Below are 24283 nucleotides of genomic sequence, written 5' to 3'. Positions count from 1 at the left end.
CGTGTGACGGAACTTGGTACAGAAGTTTGTCACTTCTTCGGTGAACTTATTACCTCCAACCTCGTGTGGATCAGGCAACTGCCCAGAGGCACTTTCGAAATCGTTCATGGTCCATGGTCTGTGGACCGAAACTGGGCACCGTTTTGGAACGACACTGGGCACCCTTCTGGATCTGCAACTTCAACCATTGATGGTTGCAGAACTATCTGGTTAGATGATCGTACGCCAATACTCTCACCATCTGACTCATCATCCATCATGGGGTGATGACGGACAGACCCTGGATCCCTTCCCGTCTTGGAGTGGTCGTCCTTCTTTTGGACTTCTTGCTTCAGTTGGCTCTTGGTATGGATTGCTATCAGTGATTCAGCAGAACCTGAGGCGGCGGTCGCTGACTTGGGATCTTCGCCAGGCAGATCTCGTTGGGGGGCTATTGGTCTCGGAGGGCAGCCATCAAGGTCAGGATCTGAAACAGACTTGAGAAACCGTACAGCTTCATGAAGTTGTTTTTCGCACGCGTCTGCATGTGAGCTAGTGTTTGCACATGTATTTGATATCTCTTTTACTTGAGATTTCCTTTCTCTGATATCAGCCTCAGCCTTCCACATATTAGAATCATTCCAATTCGCAGGTTCTATTTTCTCCACTTGGAGTCAGTGGTCTAAAGTCTAAAACCACCATTCAACCTGCTGTCTCTTAACCACTCTAGAGACAACAATCCTTTCCCTTGCGGTTTGCTCTATTACCTTGTGATAGCTTACAGAACCCTTTTCCAGATTCATTTATTCTCTTAGAATGAGTCTCGACATAGATTACTTAAGTCACGACTCTTACTCCGAACTTATTCGATTCGAACACCGGCGCTGGGGCAATCCATAGATTCTCAGTCCTCTCACGCAAAGGGGTCACTTCAGCAATCGAGATGAAGTGAAGGACCTTAAAGACGCTGGCGCCTGCGCTTCCTGGGAATCTTCAGAATCTTACCCAAACGCGGGATACTGGACGAGCCCCCAAGTTGACTGTCATGGAAATTGAGCTGACTGAACTCAGATGCTAGCAAGCGCAAAGAAGAAGCTTTATTTTTAACCACTGTAGGTAGCCAATACACTTGGCAAAAATGCCTTTTGTGAGGGCCCTGAACAAAATTCATATATTCCTTTTATATTATTCTTATCACACGCTCAAGGACAAGGGCTGGGAAGCATTCGAATTCTTATTTTCTCATCCCCTTGCCGTGGATATAACTATCTTCATGTCTTAGCTATCCTGCTGAATTCGACTGCTCGCCAGGCCAGGTTGAATGTTTACAAAGGTCAGCAAAGACAAGCTGTCTCCTCGACTGCAGACTTCATAAAATGTTTGCAAAGTTCAGAAATGTTTTAGAATTAGCATAATATTCACTTTCAGGTTTCACAGAAAATGCTAATTTTGTTAGTTTTCCTTTACACTGACAGAGGGGAAATCTGGATCTCAGCTGTGGATCAAATAATGATTGATAAATATTGTACACCACTTTCATAGTTTCGTAATCCACATTTCAACTTATATAGCTCCATATCAGGAGTGCATTTTAAAAACCTATCCCTTTGTAGTTTGCATATTTCGGTCTGTACAGAAAATGTTTTTTTCCCTGTATTTTGTATTGCATAAATGCATTTCATTAATACTGTATCTGCTAATTTCTCATTGTAGATGTATCCTTGAATCTGTTCTTCATATGAGCTATAAAGAGTAACATTCCAATGCTAGTGATTGGGGAACATCACTGTCCCTCCGTCCAATCTGAACACCCACGTCCCCGAGTCCTCTCCATCTTCTTTCTTTCCCCCATGTCATAATCACACTGTAAATGAAGTCCAGTAAGTGATACTTCGTCACAGTTCCTTAACATCGATAACATCAACAACATGACCCACACCTGTCCTCTCTGATTCTGGAATAATAATCTGAATTGTGCTTGTCAGGTACAATTCTGTATTAACATATCAATGCCGTTTGTTTGTTATAAAACAATTGTCTTCAGCACATTTTGCCATCAGATCGTGGATAAAAGATGTTCTCACAATGTTTTACTGATATTGCAGGAACTGATCTGGAATTACAGGATTTGTTTCTCCATTTATGAGCAGAGAAGCATGTTTATGTTCTGTTAAACCTCTTGCATTATTTCCATATCCAAGGCAGACTGAATGATTACACACAATCAATCTTCCACCTTCAACAATCCTTCCTTCAGTCACACTCACATATCAAACCAGAATGCATGAATGTTCAAAGGGATTTTGAATTTTAATGAAATAGTATTGAATTTAAAGGGATGAATTTACGTTTTAATTCAGCAATTGTGATTATGTCAGTCTCCATGGATCCTATGCGTCCCCAGAGACTTTCTTTCTTATATGAATAAGGGGATGCTTTCAGTGTTTTATCCCATCGTATGAGCGTGAGCATCACCCACACCAGTAACAGGGATGCGCAGCTTCACAGAGAGGGTGAGGAGAGATCAGAAACTGATAGCTTTAGACTGGAAAGTTCCAACAATGGATCTGGGAACGTTAGACTGGAATGTTCCAACAATGGACAGGAGTTTATCCTGGGGTCTTTACTGGCTGTCCAAGCCTTGGATATCATTAACATCGCGGATTGAAGATGTACTGATGGTTATTCAAGCTGGTTATTATCCCATCCTTGCTACAGTTGGTGTTCCTGGTAAGTCACTCGAGAGCTGTCTATTGAAACGGTGTGAACTGAATTGATGCTGACGATATGTGAATTTTGGAAAGGTGCATGTCACCGTCTTCATTTCCAATCAAAGATTTCATTCCTTAGAAATTATAACCAGCAAATTACTCAACACAAATTGCTCACTAATATGCGAGTATGAAACAAACTGTTCTCAACCTCCTTAGTTAATTTTCTCCTGCACAGTTTACATCTTCATATCCTCCCCACTCTCCAATCCTTTCCAGTACCATTATTATGACACCCAGTCTCCTTTTCAGCCTCTGTGCAACTCCTGAATAAACCATCGTTTGTGCCGTTGCTAATTCCGGATACAGCTGTTTAAGTCCCTTCTTACCACTGGTCCATTGTAAAATAATTGTACTTGAGATGTTTAAGTTGTTCTCTGCAAATAATCTAAAAGATGGGAAGACAGTGTATGGTGGTCACGTCATTGGTTCATAATCTAGAACCACAGAATAATAATCTGTTGTTATGTGCTTGCCTCATGGCCATTTGAGAAAACAATGGGTCATCCTTCCCTGGCCAGGTCTCTGTGTAACTGCAACCCCCCAGCAATGTGTTTTACTCTTTACTGTCCTGTGGAACAGCTGAACCAACCACTCAGTTCAAGATTGGCATAACATGCTGGCCTGATCACATCCCGTAAGGGAAGAACAAAAAGAAAGATAGCTCCCTTCTTCTGTCTGTACCCGATAATGCGACATCTGATTTTCATTCAGGTAAGTGGCCATTCGCTGTTTTAGATGTATTTTTGCGATTGCGTCTCCCCCCGAGAGTGATGTCCTTCTTGACAGGCATCTCTAGTGCTAGCGTTATTGATGCTGACGTACAGATGTAAGGGACTTATAAATTCCTTGTCAGTCGTAGTGCATAGAGAAGGAATGATTTTTGTGGCACAGGAAAGAAACGGCGATGTCTACGTGAGGGAAAAGGATTATTGCAATCATCCCTGAGACTATTGTTGAGGCATTGTTTGGGGTACTGTGGATAGACGTTCTATCAAGTTTCACCAGACTAATCCCTGGGATGATGGCACCATGAGCAGTGAGTGAAGCTCAGTTAGAGAATAAGAGGTTATTGGATTGAACTCTAAGGGGGATGTTCAATCAATCATGACGTTCTAAACAGACACTGATACGGTGATTAATTCCGTGACTTTCGTTTCACTCTGGTCACATTATTCTCGATAGTTTAAGAGCCTGTGAGAATGTTCCACCCAACCGCGCCCACTCCCTATTTCAACTGAGACAGAGAGAGAAAGAGAGGAGAGAGAGAGAGAGAGAGGTTCAGGCTTTTGAATAAACTCTCCCAACATTAAGATAATTGAATTGGTGCGTGATCCTGCAATGAACATCGTGTTATCCATAATCCTGACAGCAGTAACAATACCTTCATTATAACTCATTCCAGCAACTTCTGATCTCCATGGAGAACATGAATGCGTCTTCTCGGAGGTGGAAGATGCCTCCTTGAGACTTGACACAAAACATTTGGATTCCACCCTCACTGCCAGCAAATCTTGTGAAAGTATCACACGCTCTGCAAACAATGGAACCATGATTAACATCATGGAGCCCTCTATCAGTGCAGTCTCGGTTTCATTGGTTTGTAATGTTGGAATATCAATGACTCCTTCCTGTTACTGAATAACTGTCTCGTGGGTCTGTACAGCCACGTCCTGGTCTCGTGGAACAGGTTTTAAGGGTCTGATTGAGCTCTGCCTGTTCCTGTTTAACAGCTCGATGTACTGACCAGACCACTCTTCTTCCGGTGTAAGAGGCAGGAGGATTGAATGTGTTGTCACTCTTCCTGTTCCTGAATGCTAGTTCATACCCGTGTGCAACTAGCTTGAGATGCTGAATGAGCTCATCTTTTAACTGTGGAAATGTGCAGTGTCTGGCAGCGCTGTTACATGAACGTTACCGACACTTTAACAGCACAAACCGGAATGCTGTCCTGGTCTTGCTGCACAAGGACACAGAATGGTTCAGGAGCTGATGCATTTAAAGGTTCTGAACATTCTGTGATCTTCAGACATCATACCTACTTCTGATCTTATGATGGGAAAAGACGTTTATGGAGCAGCTGAAGATGTTTGTGCTGAGGAGACTAACCTAAGGATCTCCTGTAGAGATGTCCCGGGACTGAGAGGATAGTTGGCGACCGACCCCAAACATATTACTTTGTGCTCTGAAAGACCCATACCAATGGGATGTTACACCTGATTCCCATTCAGCTCAAATACGTCGGTGGTCCCGATGCCATTCTCTGTCAAATATGCCTTGGTATCAAAATCATTCATTTTTTTCCTGAGCCCCTGTGCTCACCTTCTGTTCGTATCAATAGGTGACAGTGACCTCTCACAGAGAGTAATCACTGTCAGGAATTAGCTGGACCAGAGAGCGAGGGGAGCGACATCACTGAAAGCATTGAAGGAGTAGATAGATGGATTTTCGAACTGTCAGAGAGCTAAGGGGGGAAGAATTGGGCATTAAAGAGGAATTAATGTCAACAGTACATCAGCTATGATGGTATATAATGGCTTGATCATCGGAATTACCTGTTCCTTTTCCTTATGACCTCACATTCAGTAATTACGAAGTTAATTTTTGTAATTTCCCTTAAAGTTATGTTAATAAACGTTGCAATCAGAGAGAGTAAATTATTTAGTGAGTCATCTCCTTTTGAGGTATGGGGGCTGTATTCACAGTGAATCTAAGTCTTTCATATGACCAGCAAATGAACCACAATATGCAGAGAGGATACACTCTGTAAAGAGAACAGAGGAGTCTGTCGAATCCAGACTAGATTTCCAAATAACATTTTCTAACCCACACCAAACCATGTGTGACAATCTTGAGGGACTGAATGAGATCCTGTGTTATTGTGGACCAGGTATTTGGAGTATGTGGCCTCCATCTGCTCCTTGCAGGAGCCGTGAGGCGTTGAATGGACCATAGGAACATATAAATAAGCAGCAGGAGTTGGCCATTAGATACTTTGTCACCACTCCTTACACAAAGATCATAGGTGATGTGATTATGGTCTCAGCAGCACTTTTCTTTGTGTATACCATTTTCCTAAATTCAATTATCTGTCAAATGTCACGAAAAAACAACTTTGAATAAATGTAAACATCCAGGCACCACAACCTTCTAGGGAAGGGAATTTCCACTTCAACAGCCCTTTGAGAATTACTCATTTGTGTTCCAACCAATGTTGGAGGATCACTGTGTCCTTTTCGATACCCACTCCTCCAATGGTTACACCAATCTTAAATGCAACCAGTTTAGTGATGTGGCCAATGATATAGGTCGCAGAGTAGGTCCTCTTCTAGAAACATATGAGACACAGAAAGTTGAACTCATAACAAATGGTAAAATGATAGAGTGTCCCAAATGTTATCCTGCCTTTGAAGTTATTCTGTTCACACAAGCTACTGGTAATGGGATTTCTTTCTGGAACAGTTGGATTTCGCTGAATTCCGTTTGTTTCAGGCAATGGAGAGATTCCAATGAATCCTCATCAGGAATCCTTCACAAGTGGTGAAGATAACTCAAGGGTTCATGGTCTCATACTTTGCTATCGAATGGAACAAAGTAGGAGGGCGGGATCAATCGGCTGCTGCTTCTCAGGCAGGGAAAAGTTTTCTACCTCTCGAGTTGGAATATATAATTATGTCAATGGAACAGCAAACTGGACAATGTGTGCTCTCCTGGAACATTCTCTGGAAAACCTGATTATGGATTCTATGCAAGTGCGTCAATGCTCTTGTACACCATTCCTTTCAATCGCAAAAAATGTATCCACTTTATAATTTGATGACATGCTTATATGTTGTTGTGGGTCTGTTCGCCGAGCTGGGAATTTGTCTTGCAACGTTTCGTCCCCTGTCTCGGTGACATCCTCAGTGCTTGGGAGCCTCTTGTGAAGCGCTTCTGTGCTGTTTCCTCCAGCATTTATAGTGGCCTGTCTCTGCCGCTTCCAGTTGTCAGTTCCAGATGTCCGCTGTAGTGGCCAATATATTGGGTCCAGGTTGATGTGTTTGTTGATAGAGTCTGTGGATGAGTGCCATGCCTCTTGGAATTCCCTGGCTGTTCTCTGTTTGGCTTGCCCTATAGTGGTAGTGTTGTCCCAGTCGAATTCATGTTGCTTGTCATCTGTGTGTGTGGCTACAAAGGATAGCTGGTCGTGTCGTTTCGTGGCTTGTTGGTGTTCATGGATGCGGATCGTTAGTTGTCTTCCTGTTTGTCCTATGTAGTGTTTTGTGCAGTCCTTGCATGGGATTTTGTACACGACATTGGTTTTGCTCATGTTGGGTATCGGGTCCTTCGTTCTGGTGAGTTGTTGTCTGAGAGTGGCTGTTGGTTTGTGTGCTGTTCTGGGTCCTAGTGGTCGCAGTAGTCTGGCTGTCAGTTTGGAAATGCTCCTGATGTATGGTAGTGTGGCTCGTCCTTTGGGTTACGGCATGTCCTTGTTCCATTGTCTTTCCCTTAGGCATTTGTTGATGAGATACCAACACCTACCAAAAGAGGGAGTTTGACCCCACCCCACACCTGACCAATAGGATAAACAACACACTGAGGAATCTACAAAAAAACGGACAGATAACCAGGTCTGACCTACAAGAATGAAACCTGAGAGCAACAACACCCCCAGATTCCATGGACTACCCAAAGTGCACAAACCAGACAGCCCATTCAGACCCATAGTATCACTACCAGGGACACCATCACACAAACTGGCTAAAGAACTGAAACACCTAATCAGTGGATCCAGACAATCTATACAATCGACACGGGAATTTTTGGACATCATCAGAAATATACACATAGACAAGGAAGAAACTATGATCTCATTCGATATAACGGCACTGTTCACCTCCATCGACATAACCCTAGCCAGAGAAACAATAGCCAACCTGCTAGACAGACATAACAGACAACAGGACGTTGAACCTATCAACAAAGACGGCATACTTAAACTACTGGACTTGTGCCTCACAACACACTTCACATTCAACAACCAGATATACGAACAAATCAACAGAACACCCATGGGCTCACTGATCTCTGGACTCAGAGCAGAAGCAGTAATGGAAAAGTTATAACAAACTGTCTTACCGCACATTCAACCCAAACTCTGGGTCAGATATGTGGATGACACCTTTGTAATAATAAAAAACACAGAAATAGAGAACACACACCAGATCATCAACGCCACACTCACAGGAATCCGATTCAATAGAGATGAAGAAAAGGACAACCAACTCCCATTCCTAGACGTGATGGTACAGAGAACACCGAATGGAGAATTCACCACAAAGGTATACAGGAAAGCCACACACACAGAACAAGTCCTAAACTATGAAAGCAACCACCCAACACACACAAACGAAGTTGCATCAAGATACTATTCAACAGGGCCACAACATACTGCAGCACACCAGAACTGCAAAAAGAGGAAGAGGAACACCAATACAAGGTATTCGCCAAAAACGGATACCGTCGCAATTTCATCAACAGATGCCTAAGGGAAAGACAACAGAACGAGGACATGCCGCAACACAAAGGACTAGCCACACTATCATATATCAGGAGCATTTCCGAATTGACAGCCAGACTACCGAGACCACGAGGACTCATAACAGCACACAAACCAACAGCCACTCTCAGACAACAACTCACCAGAACGAAGGACCCGATACCCAACATGAGCAAAGCCAATGTCGTGAACAAAATCCCATGCAAGGACTGCACAAAACACTACATAGGACAAACAGAAACACAACTAACGATCCGTATCCATGAACATCAACTAGCCACGAAACGACACGACCAGCTATCCTTAGTAGCCACACACACAGATGACAAGCAACATGAATTCGACTGGGACAACACGACCATTATAGGACAAGCCAAAAAGAGAACAGCCAGGGAATTCCTAGAGGCATGGCACTCATCCACAGACTCTATCAACAAACGCATCGACCTGGACCCAATATACCGGCTACTACAGCGGACAGCTGGAACTGACAACCGGAAGCGGCAGAGGCAGGCCACTATAAATGCTGGAGGAAACAGCACAGAAGCGCTTCACAGGAGGCTCCCAAGCACTGAGGATGTCACCTAGACAGGGAACGAAACGTTTGCAGGACAAGTTCCCAGCTCGGCGAACAGAACCACAACAACGAGCACCCGAGCTACAAAACTTCTCCAAAACTTTGAATGCTTATAAGTGTCTGTGTAATTTGCAACTATTTGTAGGTGTCTTCATAGCATGTGTGTTAATATCAATACATCTTTCTCTTAAAATTTATTCTCTAGCTTTATTCTCCTTGGCAAGATATAATACGCATCCAGCTGATACACTTTACTGAAAATCATGCTTGGTTCAATACTATTTCTCAACATAAAACCGAAACTGATAACCCTCATAGCAAAAGTCCGGCATTCCAGGAATGAGTAAAGGGAAACTTCTTTGAAAATCTTCGAAAAGAATTATATCGTTTTATTTTCGTTTAGTGGATCAAATTGTACACAGTGCATCAGGTGTGGTGTCAGCAATGTCCTATACAGACACAGTAAAACATTCCTGTGATTAAACCTGATACCTTTTGCCAAAAGCAGCATCATTCCACTTACCTTCCAAATCACTTGCTGCATCTGCAGACTGACTTCATATGATTCATGTCCCAAGAATATGGAAATTGCTTGGATCATAGAGTTCTGCAATCTCTCTCCATTTAAATGGTTCACCATTGTTTCATCCGTCATGCCAAAATAGACAACTTACCTTATGTTATTTCTGCTGAAGGTTTGCTCACTGACCTTCCCTATCTGTATCACACTGCAGACTCAGTACCTCCATTTGACGACACATTGAGTGACCATCTTGGTGTACAAGCTAATTGAGCTTCAAGCCATTCCATCCCCTTCCTCCAGATCTTTTATACAGATTGTTGGTTATTGATGACCCCTCAGTGATCTCTAAGGCACTCCATCAGTTACAGCTTTGCAGCCTGTAAATAAACATTTGTCTCTTCTCTTTATTTTCTGTTAACAACAGCTTCCCTGTTCCTGTGTAGCGGCTCAGGTGGATTGAATGACCTCCTGCTGGGCTGTGTAATGTACTGAACGCGCTGAATTACTTCCTTCTATATTTCTGTTTATTTCCTTATTTGCCAGAATGGTCTCCTCCTGTCTCATTGTAACGATCCTGTCTGACTGCATGGGGTGGTCCCCAACCCTGTAAAAACATCGAGAGCTGGATTGAGGGAACAACACATGGGTAGGGACAGCAGTTGCCCATGCGGCTGCAACTTTCAGAATGCTCATGTCTGATTCTATTGTGGCTGACCATCCAATTCCTGTCTGTTCCCAATAAACACTGACCCTTCTGTCCAGCAAAGATCTATCCAGCCGAGCCTTGAATATCTTCAATAACCGTGCCTCCACTGCTCCCAGAGGATGAGGACACCACAGGTAGCACAACACTAAAGTGAAAGGGACATCCTTAATTTATTGTGGGACTGTTATTTTAAAACTGTGTTAACTGAACATCAAATCACCACCTCTTCTCAGACATAAAGACAGAATAACTAGGAATAATTAGGAATAAAAATGAACCATTCCGGACTCCAGACCTGTCCCACATTCACACTGACCTTTTCAATCAATTATGTATGACACCCAGCCTCTGCTGCTGTCTCAGGAAGAGAATGCCTGATAGCATAATACCGCAGGCGCATTAAGGAAATTAGCAGATTGAGGCCATTCAGTCTATCGAGTCTGAAATTCCGTTTAATAATTTCTTATATGTACCTCGAACTCATTCTTCTGCTCTCTCTCGAGAATCATAGATTCCCTTACAAATCAAAAACATATCATTTTGTGTCTTAATGACACTAGTGTCTGTGCCTTTGTGTGTCAGTATGTGTACATGCGTTTGTGTGTGCGCGCTTGTGTGTCCGTATGTGTGTGCGTGTGTGTCTGTTTTGTGTCTGTGTCTGTATGTGTGTATGTGTCTGTGCCTCTGTGGGTGTATGTATGTGTGTGTATGTATATATATATATATGTGTGTGTGTGTGTGTGTGTGTGTGTGTGTGCATGTATACGTGTGTGCCCATGTGCTTGTTATCTGTGTGTTTGTGTGTCTACATCTGTCTGTCTGTATTTCAGCCTGTGTTTCTATCTTTCTTTGTGACTATTTGTATGTGACTGTACATATCTCTGTGTGTTTCTTCGTGTGTCTATGCCAATCCCCTTGTAAGTATTGTGTGTGTTCGTATATTGGGATGTTCAGCAATTCCTCTGTGTATTTCTGTGTCTGTGTCTCTGTGCAGTGAGATATCTGCTTTTGTTTTGGAAGTGAAAGGACTGTTGTTGGAACTGCCAGTGGGTTTAAAGTGAGACTCGTCTTTCACTGAACATTGCTCCGTAATCAGTCGGTGGATCATGGATGTTTCAGAATCTCCATACGAGGCGTCCCGGTCCTCTCCAGCTCTTTCAGAATTCTCCCCACATGGCGGGGGGAGGGAATGAGGGAACGGATATCGTGCACTCCACCACCTGGCTTGGCCCTTTCTGTCCTATTCCAGGCTGTTACTCCTGGAATGGGAGAAAAGGAGGGAGGGAAGGAGAGTGGGAAAGGGTGACCCAGCTGTGAGTGCTGTTGTAGGTACGGGGAGTTGTGAGGTGTCTGGAATGAGTCATTCGACAGTTTTGAATCCATATAGTATTGTTAGTGTGGGGGGTATTGCGTAGGTGACAGAGAAATTGAGGAAGGAAGTTACTGAATTCAATAGTGAGAGTGATAGTGCCTGAGTCTTATTTGGAGACAGAGCGTGAACCATGTTCGGGGGTAGATGTTATAACACATATGCAGTGCGTGTGAGGGAGCAGAGAGTATAAGGTAACTCTTACCCTCACAGAGCGAGGAGCATACTGTTCTTCAGATCATTTCAGCGTCGAGCTGAGCCTCTGCGAATGTCTTGCCCAGGTCTATTACGAATAACACCACAGATCTGTCCCTCAGCTTCCACAGAATTAGTTTAGGTACAGCTTACAGATAGCAAGGAGAAGCAAATATTGGTGTGTGATATATCGAAACCAAAACGGTTGCAGAAAATCTGAGCATAATTTGCTCTGAAAATTAGACAGGCAAGTATTGTGGATACCGCAGTCTTATTGGATGGTCTCAAATTGCATCTAAACTGCCTTAACTAAGTGACTGCTCATGCTGTGAAGAAAAAATTCTGTAAGTGTATATGAGGTAGTTTGAAGATTATGTTGTGGAGCAAACTAAAGAGCAAGTTATTTCGGATTTGATGTTGTGTGGTCAGAAGGACGAATTATTGACATTGGTCTGAAGCAGCTTTTAAGGAATAATGACATTAATAAGGTGCATTTTACACGGTGTCTGCATACAATATAGAATGCTTGAACATTATGGTCAAACGTTATGGAAGACTGGAGGCTAGAGTGTCAAGATGGCTTCAGTAAATTTGGAAAGTACAATATAACATTCAGTGAGAGACAAGCAATGGTAGTTCGAATCATAGAGTCCGACAGCATGGAGACAGGCCCTTCAGCCGAAACTGGTCCATTCTGAACAAAATGCCCATCTACGCTAACCCCATTTCCCTGCTATTGTCCCGTATCCTTCTAATCCTTTCCTATCCATGTATTTGTCTAAATGCCTTTTAAATGCTGTTAATGTATCCACCTCAACCACTTCCCCGGCCTCATTCCATGTGCGTACCAGCCCCTGTATTAAAAAGTTGTTCCTCACATTCCCTTTTATTCTTTCCCCTCTGACCTTAAACTGATGCCCTGTGATTGCCCAACCCTGGCGAAAAAAAGTGTACAGTCAATCTATCCATGCCTGTTATGTGATCTTATGCACTTTAATATCCTCCAACAGTCTCATATACACAAAAGTAAAGAGTCCTAGCATGTCCAACCTCTCCCTATAACTCAGACCATTGAGACCTTGTCAGCATCCTTGTAAATTTCTTCAGCACTCTTTCCAGTTTAATGATATCCTTCCTATAGTAAATGAACAAAACTGAACGTAACGCTACCAGTATGGCCTCACCAGCATCCTGTATAAGTGCAACGGAACTCCCTAGTTTCGATACTCAGTGATACACACTGATGAAGGCCAGTGTGCCAGAAGCTTTCTTCACTGCCCTGTCTACCTCTAAATCAACTTTCAGAGAACCATGCACCTGAACTCTAAGGTCCCTCTGTTACACTACACTCCTTAGGACCCGACCATTCACCATGGAACTCCAACCTTGATTTGACTTGATAAAGTGTAAGAACTTTAACAGATCTATTTTAAAATCCATTTGTCATTTCTCAGCCCACTACCCAGCTGATCAAGGTATTGCTGTAATTTCTGAATCATTTCCTCACTCTCCAAGATGCCGCTTATTTTAGTATCGTCTTCCAACTTACAAATCATGCCTGTGCATTCTCATCTAAACCATAGATATATGTAATATGTAGTGGTCCCAGAACCAACCCCTGAGGCATTCCATTAGTCACAGACCTCCAGTCCGACCAGCATTTTTCCAGTGTTACCCTCTGTTTCCTACCATCAAAGCAATTTTGTACCTAATTTGCCAACTCCCCCCTCAATTGCACGTGATCTAACCTTCCAGAGCAGCGTACCATGTGGAACCTTATTGAAAGCCTTACTGGAATCCATCTAGAATACGTATTCCACCCGGGCCCCCTCACCATGGATGGTCACTTCATCAAAGAATTCTAACAAAATTGTAAGCTATAATCTCCCTTGCACGCACTCCCGTAATGACTTTGATGAAGGGCTTTTGCCCGAAACATCGAATTTCCTGCTCCTCGGAAGCTGACTGACCTGCTCTGCTTATCCAGCACTATTCTAATCTTACTCCGATTCACATCCTGTCTTTCCAAATGCATGTATATCCAATCTCTCCGAATCTTCTCACTTAACCTACCCACGAGATTTTAGGTTCACTGGTCTTTAGTTCCCAGGTTTATCTTTGTAGCCTTTCTTGAATATGGGCTCAGCATTCGCTACCCTCCAGTCGTCCGGGTCCTCACTCTTTGGCCAGCGATGATGGAATAGAGCCAAGCAGGGCTCCCGCAATTTCTTCTTTATACTCCTATCCCCCCGCAGTTTTGCTGAATATATCTGGTCAGGATCAGGATTTTTTTAAAGAAATACTGCGAAGTCTGAAAAATATGTTTATTTATTTCAGGTACAAACATCAAAGAGTGAGAAAGTGACTCAATGATGGTTAACATAACAAATTAGAAAAGATGTTAATCATAGGAAGTGACTTCAGAAGAGTTCCAGATATTGTGGAAACCTGAGAAATCTCAGAAATTAACGATCCAGAAAAGGAAGGTCATGAAACTGATAAGGAAATCAAAAAGAGAACATGCATGCTAACAAACAGCAACACAAAGACTGCATCAATCTACAATCTATATTTCAAAGGAAACAAAATAAAAGCAAGTTAAATGTGGAAATGTGTAATCGAGAGAAGAGAGGTCATTGTGGAGAACAGGAAAAAGGGCAAGAAAAAAACCCAATTACTTACCATATGTCTTCATGGAGGAAGATCCAGAAAATCCCTCAGTAACACCAAGTGATCATATCGGACTTGTGAAGCTAAAGACATAAAGTCAATTCATATCAGTAACAAGGTAGTACTCCAACATGTAGCTGGATTGAGCATTGCTAAATCTGACGAAACAGATGCAATTCCTATCAAAATGGCAGAAATAAATCAACAATAGTAGTACTAATTGCAGTGTCGATGACTGTGTTATTTACCTGTACATTCTGAAGAGACCGGAAACTGATGTGGATAAACGTGATCCATTCACTTTGGATGAATGGAAGCGGTCCAAACAGCTACGAAGGGAAAATGGCATATTGTGGAGAACTGAAGACCAATTAACTTGACAACTGCAGGGAAACTGTTGGGATCTATTGCACAGGACCACATTTACGATATAGAAATTAACATCAACAATGGAGAGAAAACATACTTGATAAACTTCGGAATTGTTTGAAGTTGTTTCTTACAGCATAGATAATGGGGAATCAGTAGTAGTGGCATATATTGGATTTTCGGAAGCGTTTCTACAAGAACTCAGTGAGTTCGTAAATGCAATGAATGTGAAGGGTATTTGGAGTTAAAGATTGTTTCGCCGTCATTTAAGAGAGTCAGAACATTGATGTGAAGACATGTTGAAGCAGTTTCACAGCGGGTTGGTGGGACTGTACCTGGAGTATTGTGTACAGTTTTGATGACCGAATCTCAGAAAGAATATACTGACCACAGAGGAATTGCAATGGGCATTCTCTATATTAATCCCTCAAACGGTCAGATTGCTTGATGAGGAAATTCGGCCTGTTTTCTCTCGAGTTTCAAAGAATGAGAGGTGGGTCACAGTGAAATTTACGTAATTCACAAAACATATGAGTTGAAAATTAACAGAACGCTTCCCTTGCTGTCTATTCCACATTCAAGGCAAATAGAGTCATAGAGTCATAGATATGTACAGCATGGAAACAGACCCTTTGCTCTATCCATGCCGACCATATATCCCAACCCAATCTAGTCCCACCTACCAGCACCTTTTAGATTAGATTACTTACAGTGTGGAAACAGGCCCTTCGGCCCAACAAGTCCACACCACCCCGCCGAAGCGTACCCACCCATACCCCTACATCTACCCCTTACCTAACACTACGGGCAATTTAGCATGGCCAATTTACCTGACCTGCACATCTTTTGGACTGTGGGAGGAAACCGGAGCACCCGGAGGAAACCCACGCAGACACGGGGAGAACGTGCAAACTCCACACAGTCAGTCGCCTGAGGCGGGAAATGAACCCGGGTCTCCGGCGCTGTGAGGCAGCAGTGCTAACCACCTGCCCCATATTCCTCTAAACCCTTCCTATTCTTATACCCATCCAAATGCCTCTAAAATGTTGCAATTGTACCAATCTCCACGATATCCTGTGGCAGCTCATTCCATACACCTACCACCCTCGGCATGAAAAAGTTGCCCCTTGGTCTCTTTTGTATCTTTCCCCTCCCACCCTAAACCTATGCCCTCTAGTTCTGGACTCCCAGACCCCAGGGAGAAGACTTTGTCTATTTATCCTATCCATGCCCCTCATAATTTTGTAAACGTCTATAAGGTCACCCCTCAGCCTCCGATGCTCCAAGGAAAACAGTCCCAGCCTGTTCAGCCTCTCCCTGTAGCTCAGATCCTCCAACCCTGGCAACATTCTTGTAAATCTTTTCTAAACCGTTTCAAGTTTCACAACATATTTCCGATAGGAAGGAGACCAGAATTGCACGCAATATTACAACAGTGGCTAAACCAATGTCAGGATCTGGGACAGGCCAGTTAAGACTGCAATAAGGAGGAAATTCTTCACTTGGAGGGGACTAACTAACACAGGGGCATGGAAAGCTATTCGCAGGGAAGATTCGTGACAATCTCCAGATATTCTACAAGTGTGTCCAGCGGAACAGAATAACCAGGGGACAGGTAGGACTCATTAGTGAGTTGCCAAGTTGCGTCCATATCAACTTCAGTGGTAGGAGACAGAGGGTGGTGATAGAAGGTTGTTTGTGTGACTGGAGGCTAGTGTCCAATGGTGTACAACGGGGATCAGTGCTGTGTCTCTTAATGTTTGTGATTCGGAGGTGTTGATGTTGGACTGGGGTGGACAAAGATAAAAATTGCATAACACCAGGTTATAGTCTAACAGGTTTATACAGCGGTAATAGCTTTCGAAGCGCTTCATCAAAGCGCACAACCACCTGATGAAGAAGCATCACTTCGAAAGCTCGTGCCTCCGAATAAAACCTTTGGACTATAAGCTGATGTTCTGTGAGTTTAAACCTTATCATAAATGATGCAGCTGCGAATATGGAAGGTGGGTGGGGGTGGGGGCGGTGAGGGCGGTGTCATAAGTAAGTTTGTGTTTGATACAAAGATTGGACGGGTGGTTGGCACGGAGGGGGAAGGCCTTATGTTACAGGAAGATACAGATGGAATGGTCAGATAGATGGATCAATGGCAGATGGAATGTAACTCTGATAGATATGAGAGCATGCACTTTGGAAGAAGGAACCAGGCAGGGGAGGACTCAATGAATGGCAGCACACTAGGAAGCTCCAGAGGGTGCATCTCCACACATCCCTGAATGTGACTAGACAGTTTATTGCACAATTTGGGAAAGCATAGGGGAGTGTAAACACAGCCTTAAGACATCGAAGCTTAGATTATATGAGCTTTGCGGAACTTTGGTGAGGCCAAGATGGAATACTGTGTGCAGTTCTGGGAATCTCATTACAGGAAGGATTTGATTGCACTGGAGGGGGTGCAGAGGAGTTTCACCAGGATGTTCCCTTGGATGGAGCATATCAGCGATGGAGAGAGGCTGGATAAGCTCGGTCTGTTTAGGTTTGAGCAGAGAAGGCTGAGGGGGCCTTGAATCAGAAGGACAAGATTACAAGGGACTTGGACGGGGTGGATAGACAGCAGCTGTTCATTTTAGTCAAAGAGCCACACTTTTCAAGTGAACTGTTTGAGTTATAGTGAGGATTTGAAGACTGGTTTTCACCAAAAGTGTGTTGGGGTCTGGAATGCACTTCTTGAGAGGGGAGTTGTCATGGTAACATCAAAACCATTAGAAAATACATGGTTGTGCACTTGAAATGCCAAAAGATTCACAGCTACGGGTGTTGTGTCAGAAAGTGTAATGTAGACCGTGCTGTATTTCTGATAGCACAGAGTTTGTGCTTCTGTGATTGTATTTCTGTGTAAGGTCAATCATTGAGTAGCTTAAGATAGGAAGTGATGGGTTTCTGAAGAATATCTTATCAATGTTTATATGAGTGAAATTTTAATATCTTCTGAAAATATGTCAATGGCAAAATTAAGAGAAAAAGATACAGCTTTCTTACCGTGTGATACCAGATAATTCAGGACAGGGAAATCGCAGATCTATGGAGTAAACACTTCAGTTATGCCTTCACAGAAAAAAAAACGAAAAGAAAATTTCGTAGTAATACTAAGGAACTTTAGTCTGGTGATAAAAAGGGAATAGAAGGAAATTAGCAACAAAAATGTTTTAGAGAAAATATTGAAATGAAATTAATGGGCATAGACAAAGTCAATAGACATTTATGAAATTGGAATCATATCTGAGAAAGTGGCTTTTGCAAAATTATGGAGAAGGTATCAATGCAATACGATTGAAATCTCAGAAAGCCTTTTGTGCAAATTTGAATCCTGTGAGACTGGGGCTAATATATGGCCATGGTTTTAGAATGGGAGAGCTGGCAGGAAACAGAGGGTAGGAATAAAACCATGCTTTTTGAATGAAATGCTTGGAGGATATAACAAGGATCGAGATTTGGCATCCAGCTATTCCCAATACACATCATATCTTTGGTTGAGGAGCTCAAAAGCAATATTCCCAAGTCTGCTGACAGCACTAAACGATGTCAGCTTGTGAGTGGGTGAGGAGGATGTGAAAGAAAGGCCCCAAGATGATTGAGACAAGTGAAGTGACTGGGAAAATACCTTGCAGATGGAGAGCAATGGGAGAGATGCGATGTTGTGTCCTTTGATGGGATCAATAGAATGGCAGCCTACCATTTGAAAAGAGATTAGTTGAAAAATGCTGCTCTCCAAATGAACTTAAGTCGCATTTTTGTTTATTTCTGTCCAGCCCTCTGAGTCCGTGTAGGGCAGTGAGTTCTGAAGCCAGAAGTCAATACATGGAATGGCATTGGCACGCTGACCAGTATATTCAGACCCAGCAAGTGGGGAGCTGTAACATTGAAAAGAATCTGGATCTCCCTGTAAACCAATCACTGAATGTAATATTGCAGGTCCAGAAAGCAGGCAGGAAGATAAATAGTGTATTTACCTTCATTTCGAGGGAACTTGAAAACAGGAGTAAGGGTCGTTTACTGCAGCTGTACAGTGCCTTGGTGGGACACCATGTCGAACTTTGTGCAGTACTGTGTGCTGTTCTGGTGTCCATACCTAATAAAGGACAAATCTGACATTGAGGGAGTGCAGTGAAGGATGATTTCTGGGATGACAGGTTTGTTGTTGGAGCAGAGTGTGGGGCAACTGGGCCTGTATTCCATGGGCTTTTGGAAAATGAGTGGAGATCTCATTGAAATATATAAACCTCTGACAGTGTGTGACAGATTGGAAGCAGGGTTGAAAGTTCACTTTATAGAAAACGGTTCACGAATTGTACTGCCGTGAAATCGCACTTAAAAAACAAACAATATCAGAGAACTGCCTATATCTTGAGTAGAGGAGCAAACTTGATGGGCCGAAGGCACTACAGCAGTTCTTGTTTTATATTTCACAATGTTTAAACATATTATGGGATGCGAACATGTATGGGGAAAACTGAATTGAGGTGATGTTCGGACATAAACTGGCATTGGGAAAGCTCAATATGTTGAATGACCTCCTCCTTTCCCGATGTTTCTGTGCAGCCTGCGGGAAAGCTCTGTAAATGTTGTCACAAGCTCTCAGATGTTAGGAAGGATGTCTATGCAGGGTCGACAGGACTGTGTTTCCCATTCCCTTTTCTGATAACGAGGCTGGTGCCGGGTTTTCTGTCCGGTTTTATCCTTTAAGACCTCAAAGTAGTTTGAAGCAATTGAGTGTCTTATTTGGCTGATTCAGAGACCATGCCTGTGCGTCTGGAGTCACTTTTAGGCCAGACCAGGAAAGCACGGGAGATTCGCTTCCTGAAAGTATATTGGTGAAGGAGGTCAATGTTTACAATCAACATTGGGCGCAAGAACACTATTACTAACGCTAGATCGTACATCTCGATATTTTATTAATTAGTTTTAACTTCCACCAGCTTCCAGAACATTGGCCTGGTCTGGATTCGTAATCCAATGATATGTCCACAACAGCACCATCTCCACATGGGACCTATCGGAAACCACACTGACCTGATTATTGCAGTGCTACTTGACAGCTCTATCAAAAAGTATTCCCACCAATTTGACTGTCGTGATTGTACTGAGGGAGTGGTAATTGGTCAGATTGTAATTATTCTCTTCTCAGGGACTGGACATAGTTGAGTAATTTTCCATATTGCCAGAATTGGAGCTGGAATGAAACAGCTTCCCCAGGGACACAGCTTGTTGTGCAGAACAAGTCTTCAGTCCTATAGCAGGAATAGTGTCAGGGCCCATTGTCTTTGTCGTATCTGCAGTGTCCAGCTGTTTTCTCATGTTACGCACAGCAAATCGAATTCCGTGAAGACTGGCATCGGTGATTCTGTGACTATCATGATGTGTGTGAGGTGGATCATCGACTCCACACGTCTGCCTGAGGATAGTGCAGACACCACGTCCTTGACTTTTTTCAATGACGTACACAGCTGTTCCGATATTTAGGATGAGGATATTTGTGGCGTCCACTCCTCCAGTAAATTGTTTAATAGTCCATCGACATTTATGCTTGGATTTGGAAGGACAACAGAGCTTAGATCTGATCTGTTAGTCTTGGGATAATTTCCCCCTCTCCATCAGACATAGTTCTGCTGTTTGGAATATAACCAGTCAAGTGTGCTAGCTTTAATAGGTTGCCAAGCATTTCAAGCCCAGTGTGACACTTATTCAGAAGTGAAAAGGATTGGAAACTGGACTTTTTAATCCGTTGCCAGAGGTGGGGGAATGGGTGACAGGGAAAAGAGATTATGGCAAAGATAAACGGGCTTTTAGCAGTGGTGAACGAGAAGATAATATAAACTGGGTTAATGGTTTGTCCACAGGTTTAGGTCCACGTGAATCCGACCCTGGCATGTTCACCCACACTCATCACTGAACTATTGATCGGCTTGATGGTAATGGTAGACTGATGGATTAACCTCGGGAAAATGTTCTAGATTGTCATTGAATACAATTCGGTTTCTGCTGCTGCTGTGGTCTACAGCATCAGATGATAACCCAGTTTGAGTTGTCATATCTACAATTCAATTCTCCTGACTGTCCCCCAGTTCACACCGAGACCCATTCACCCATCAGCCCTGTATTCAGTGACCTCACTTGGTTTCTGATGCAGCAACACGTGCAATTTCATATTCTCATTCTGCTGAGGGCATCTCCCTGGTGTCACGCCTGGAATTGGTTACTTTAGCTCAATTAATTTAAAGTAATAATCCAAATAGTTTCTTTTCCACAATGTCAACTTCTGTATTTGAAGTGAATCTGTTTCCCTCTATTTTTCTCCCTGAGCATGGTTAAGTGTCAGTGATGCCAGCCTTATGTAATTTCAAAGTCAAGGGACTTGTGCCAATGCGTTATTGTTCAATTCCCAGTGTATGGTACTCCATGTTGAACAGGATGTTTGAGCATCTTTGACATACTTCTTTGGGAATTGTCGAAAGACAGAAATTTCTGAAGATGTTGCAGCGTCTTCTGGAATGAATGCAGAGTTTAATTTTAAGGTCCAGTGACTCTCTACAAAGTTCCCAGTTTCTAAATATTTTTTTTTCTTTGTTACCAGTACTCATAGTTATTTGATTAGTGAAACTTTGTTCTGTGTCTATTCAGTTCTGGAGAAACTCAGCAGGACTGTCAGCATCTGCAGATACAGCGAAACAGCGTTAGCATTTCAAGCCCAGTGTGACACTTCTATAAAAGTGAAAAAGGTTTGGAAACTGGACTTTTTAATCCGTAGCCAGAGGTGGGGGAATGGGTGACAGGGAAAAGAGATAAACGGGATTTTAGTAGTGGTGAACGAGAAGATGATATAAAATGGGTTGAATTAAGGTGTAAATGGGGTAAAGGGGTTCTCGCTAATGAGAGCAAGATAAAGAAGACACAACCACACAAGGTCATAGGGAGGCCAGGAGGGAGAATGTTGACTATGTGGCATTATATAGATCTGTCCATAAATACGTTTTCACTGTCGAGATCATTGCCCCTTTAGACAAAAGATTCCAGGTGCTTGACTTCTTATTAGCACGAGTAAGCATTTCATGCTGGCTTAGTATAGTAATAGGGAGAAACACAAATCACTGTATGAAATTTGGGCTGAGTATTGTTTAGCTGTCATGTTTAATATTGTTTCAAATTTGCATTGTTTATCTTTAAATGCTTGTTCTTGAGGTTAGTACGAGATGGAGTGTAGAAGGTTGGGGGTGACATTATAAAAGTTTCTAAAGTCATGAGAGGTATGGATAGGGTGAAGAGCCAAGATCTTTTCCACGGGATGGGGGAGTACAGCCTTGGAAGGCCCAGGTTTAAGGTGAAAGAGGGAACATTTAAACGGGACGAAGGGGCAACATTTTCACACAGAGGGTGGTGTGGGAATGTGCTGCCAAAGGAAGAGTGGTAAATTCCATACAGCTACAAAATGTAAAACTCATTTGGACAAACATACGAATGCGAAACATTTAGGGACATATGGGCCAAATGAAAGCAGATGGGACGAGCTTAATTTGGAAAACCTGGCCAGCATGGAGATTTAGAAAAGCTTCATACAGGGTCAGTGTGGTTTTGTGAAAGGGAAATTATACTTTGCCCTGTAAAATCGTGAAAAGCATTTCTGGAGACGCCTGAGAATGTTAAAATGTTAAAAGCGGACTTGATAAAGGGGATCTGGTAGCCACCAGGCTTTCCAGAGATTTTCCACAAGCTATTACAAAATAAAAGTTCTTACACAAGACAGAAGCTTTTAAGATGATGGATAATGTATTAACATCGGATGATGATTGGTTAACACATAGATATCGGAGAGTCAGAATTAATGGATCATCATGATAAAGGTGTATCTACTGGACTACCACAGCTATCAGTTAGATGGCATCAGCTATTTATTCTCTACACTAATAGCCTGAAGGATGGAGCTGAGTGCAATATACATCCGAGTTTGAGGATGACACTGAGAACCAAACGGCAGCTCATTATTTAATGGAGAGGACTTCCAGAAAAGGAGCAACACAAAGGGATGAGAGTCTGTTCCTGCGTATAAAACATAAAGTCAGCAAGCTGATGCAGCAAGTAACTAGGTTGGTTTATTAGACGGGTTCCTGGGATGAAAGAATTGTATTATCGATAATCGCGAAAATGGTGAGACGATTATTCATTGGGGTTTAAATGAATGAGGAGTGGTACTGCTGAAAAATACAAGACCCAGAGAGGGCTGGATAAGGTAGATGTTGAGAAGTTGTTACCATTCCTGGGTCTCAGACATGACAAAGTTACAGAGAGGGGAAGCCTGGAAACAGGGATTGGCGGTGAGGGTCATTTGCTGACGCAGCCTGGATTTTCCAAGTACATTTCCAAAGGTACACCTAACCATCGGATGGCCTCGATCTGCCCTTGTGGAGCAGGTCCAAAGGGCTGTTTGGAACATCAGAACATAGGTCTAAGGAACATGAGTGGGCCATTCGGTCCTTTCGCACTACTCCACCAGTAAAGTAGGACATGGCTCATCTCGTTGTGGTCTCAGCTGCACTTTTCTCCCTATGCACCATTATCCATTATTCACATTTCTATGGAAAATCAGACGAAGCCAGCCTCGATATTACATAAAGATTCAGCCATCCCAAACTTCTGATTTTAGAGAATTCCCACTTGAATGAATTCCCACTTTGTGAATTTCTTCTCACTCCAGTTGTGACTGAAGATGGAGGATGTCATTATTTCCTTTCCAAGTCCTACTCCTCCACTGCTCACAACAAATTTTAAATGTAACGAGTTTGGTGATAAGGCCGATGACAAAGGTCTTATACTGGGTCAGGTTCAGTGAGAAGATCAAGTCAGGGAGATTTCTTTAGTTAGCCACAAGTTACTAACAGAACTAACGGAGTTGTGTGGTGAATCAGTGGGAAGCACTGATGCCTCACATCATCAAGGAGCTGGGTTGAATCCTAACCTCTGGCGACCCTCTATGTTAAGTTTGAACATTCTCCCCGTGCCTGTGTGGGTTTCCACCAAGTGTTCCAGTTTCCTGTCACAGTCCAAAGATGTGCAGATTAAAGTGGATTGCCCATAGTACCCAGGGATATGTAGGTTAGGAGGGTTAGTTATGGGAAATGCAGAGTTACATGGAAAAGGTAGGGGGCACGTGCACGTGGGATGCTGTTTGTTCGGTCTGTGTGGACTTAGTGGATGGAATGTCCTGCATCCATACTTTAGAGGTTCTATGACAATGACAACAAATTTGGACTATACAAACACCCAGTGGGTACATACCTAATTCACTCTCATCAAGGTCTTTCATTCTCGTTCCAAAAGTAACCTGTTAGAACCTTCATAATATAAGCCCTTCGCCCCAGGAAAACGTGAAATGAAACATCTCTGAACTGCTTCCAATTTAATTGTATCCTTTCTCAGATAATGAGTCACAAAAAACTAATCTCACACTCAGACCATAATGTTTATTTTTGTTTTCTCAAACTGCTGTGAGTCTTTGGAACACTCTTTCCCACAGAGCTTTGGAGGCAGAGATGT

Source organism: Chiloscyllium punctatum, chromosome 21, assembly GCF_047496795.1.
Source record: "Chiloscyllium punctatum isolate Juve2018m chromosome 21, sChiPun1.3, whole genome shotgun sequence".
Lineage (NCBI taxonomy): Eukaryota > Metazoa > Chordata > Chondrichthyes > Orectolobiformes > Hemiscylliidae > Chiloscyllium > Chiloscyllium punctatum.
The sequence above is the reverse complement of the archived record's forward strand: the minus strand, read 5'-3'. Positions refer to the sequence as shown.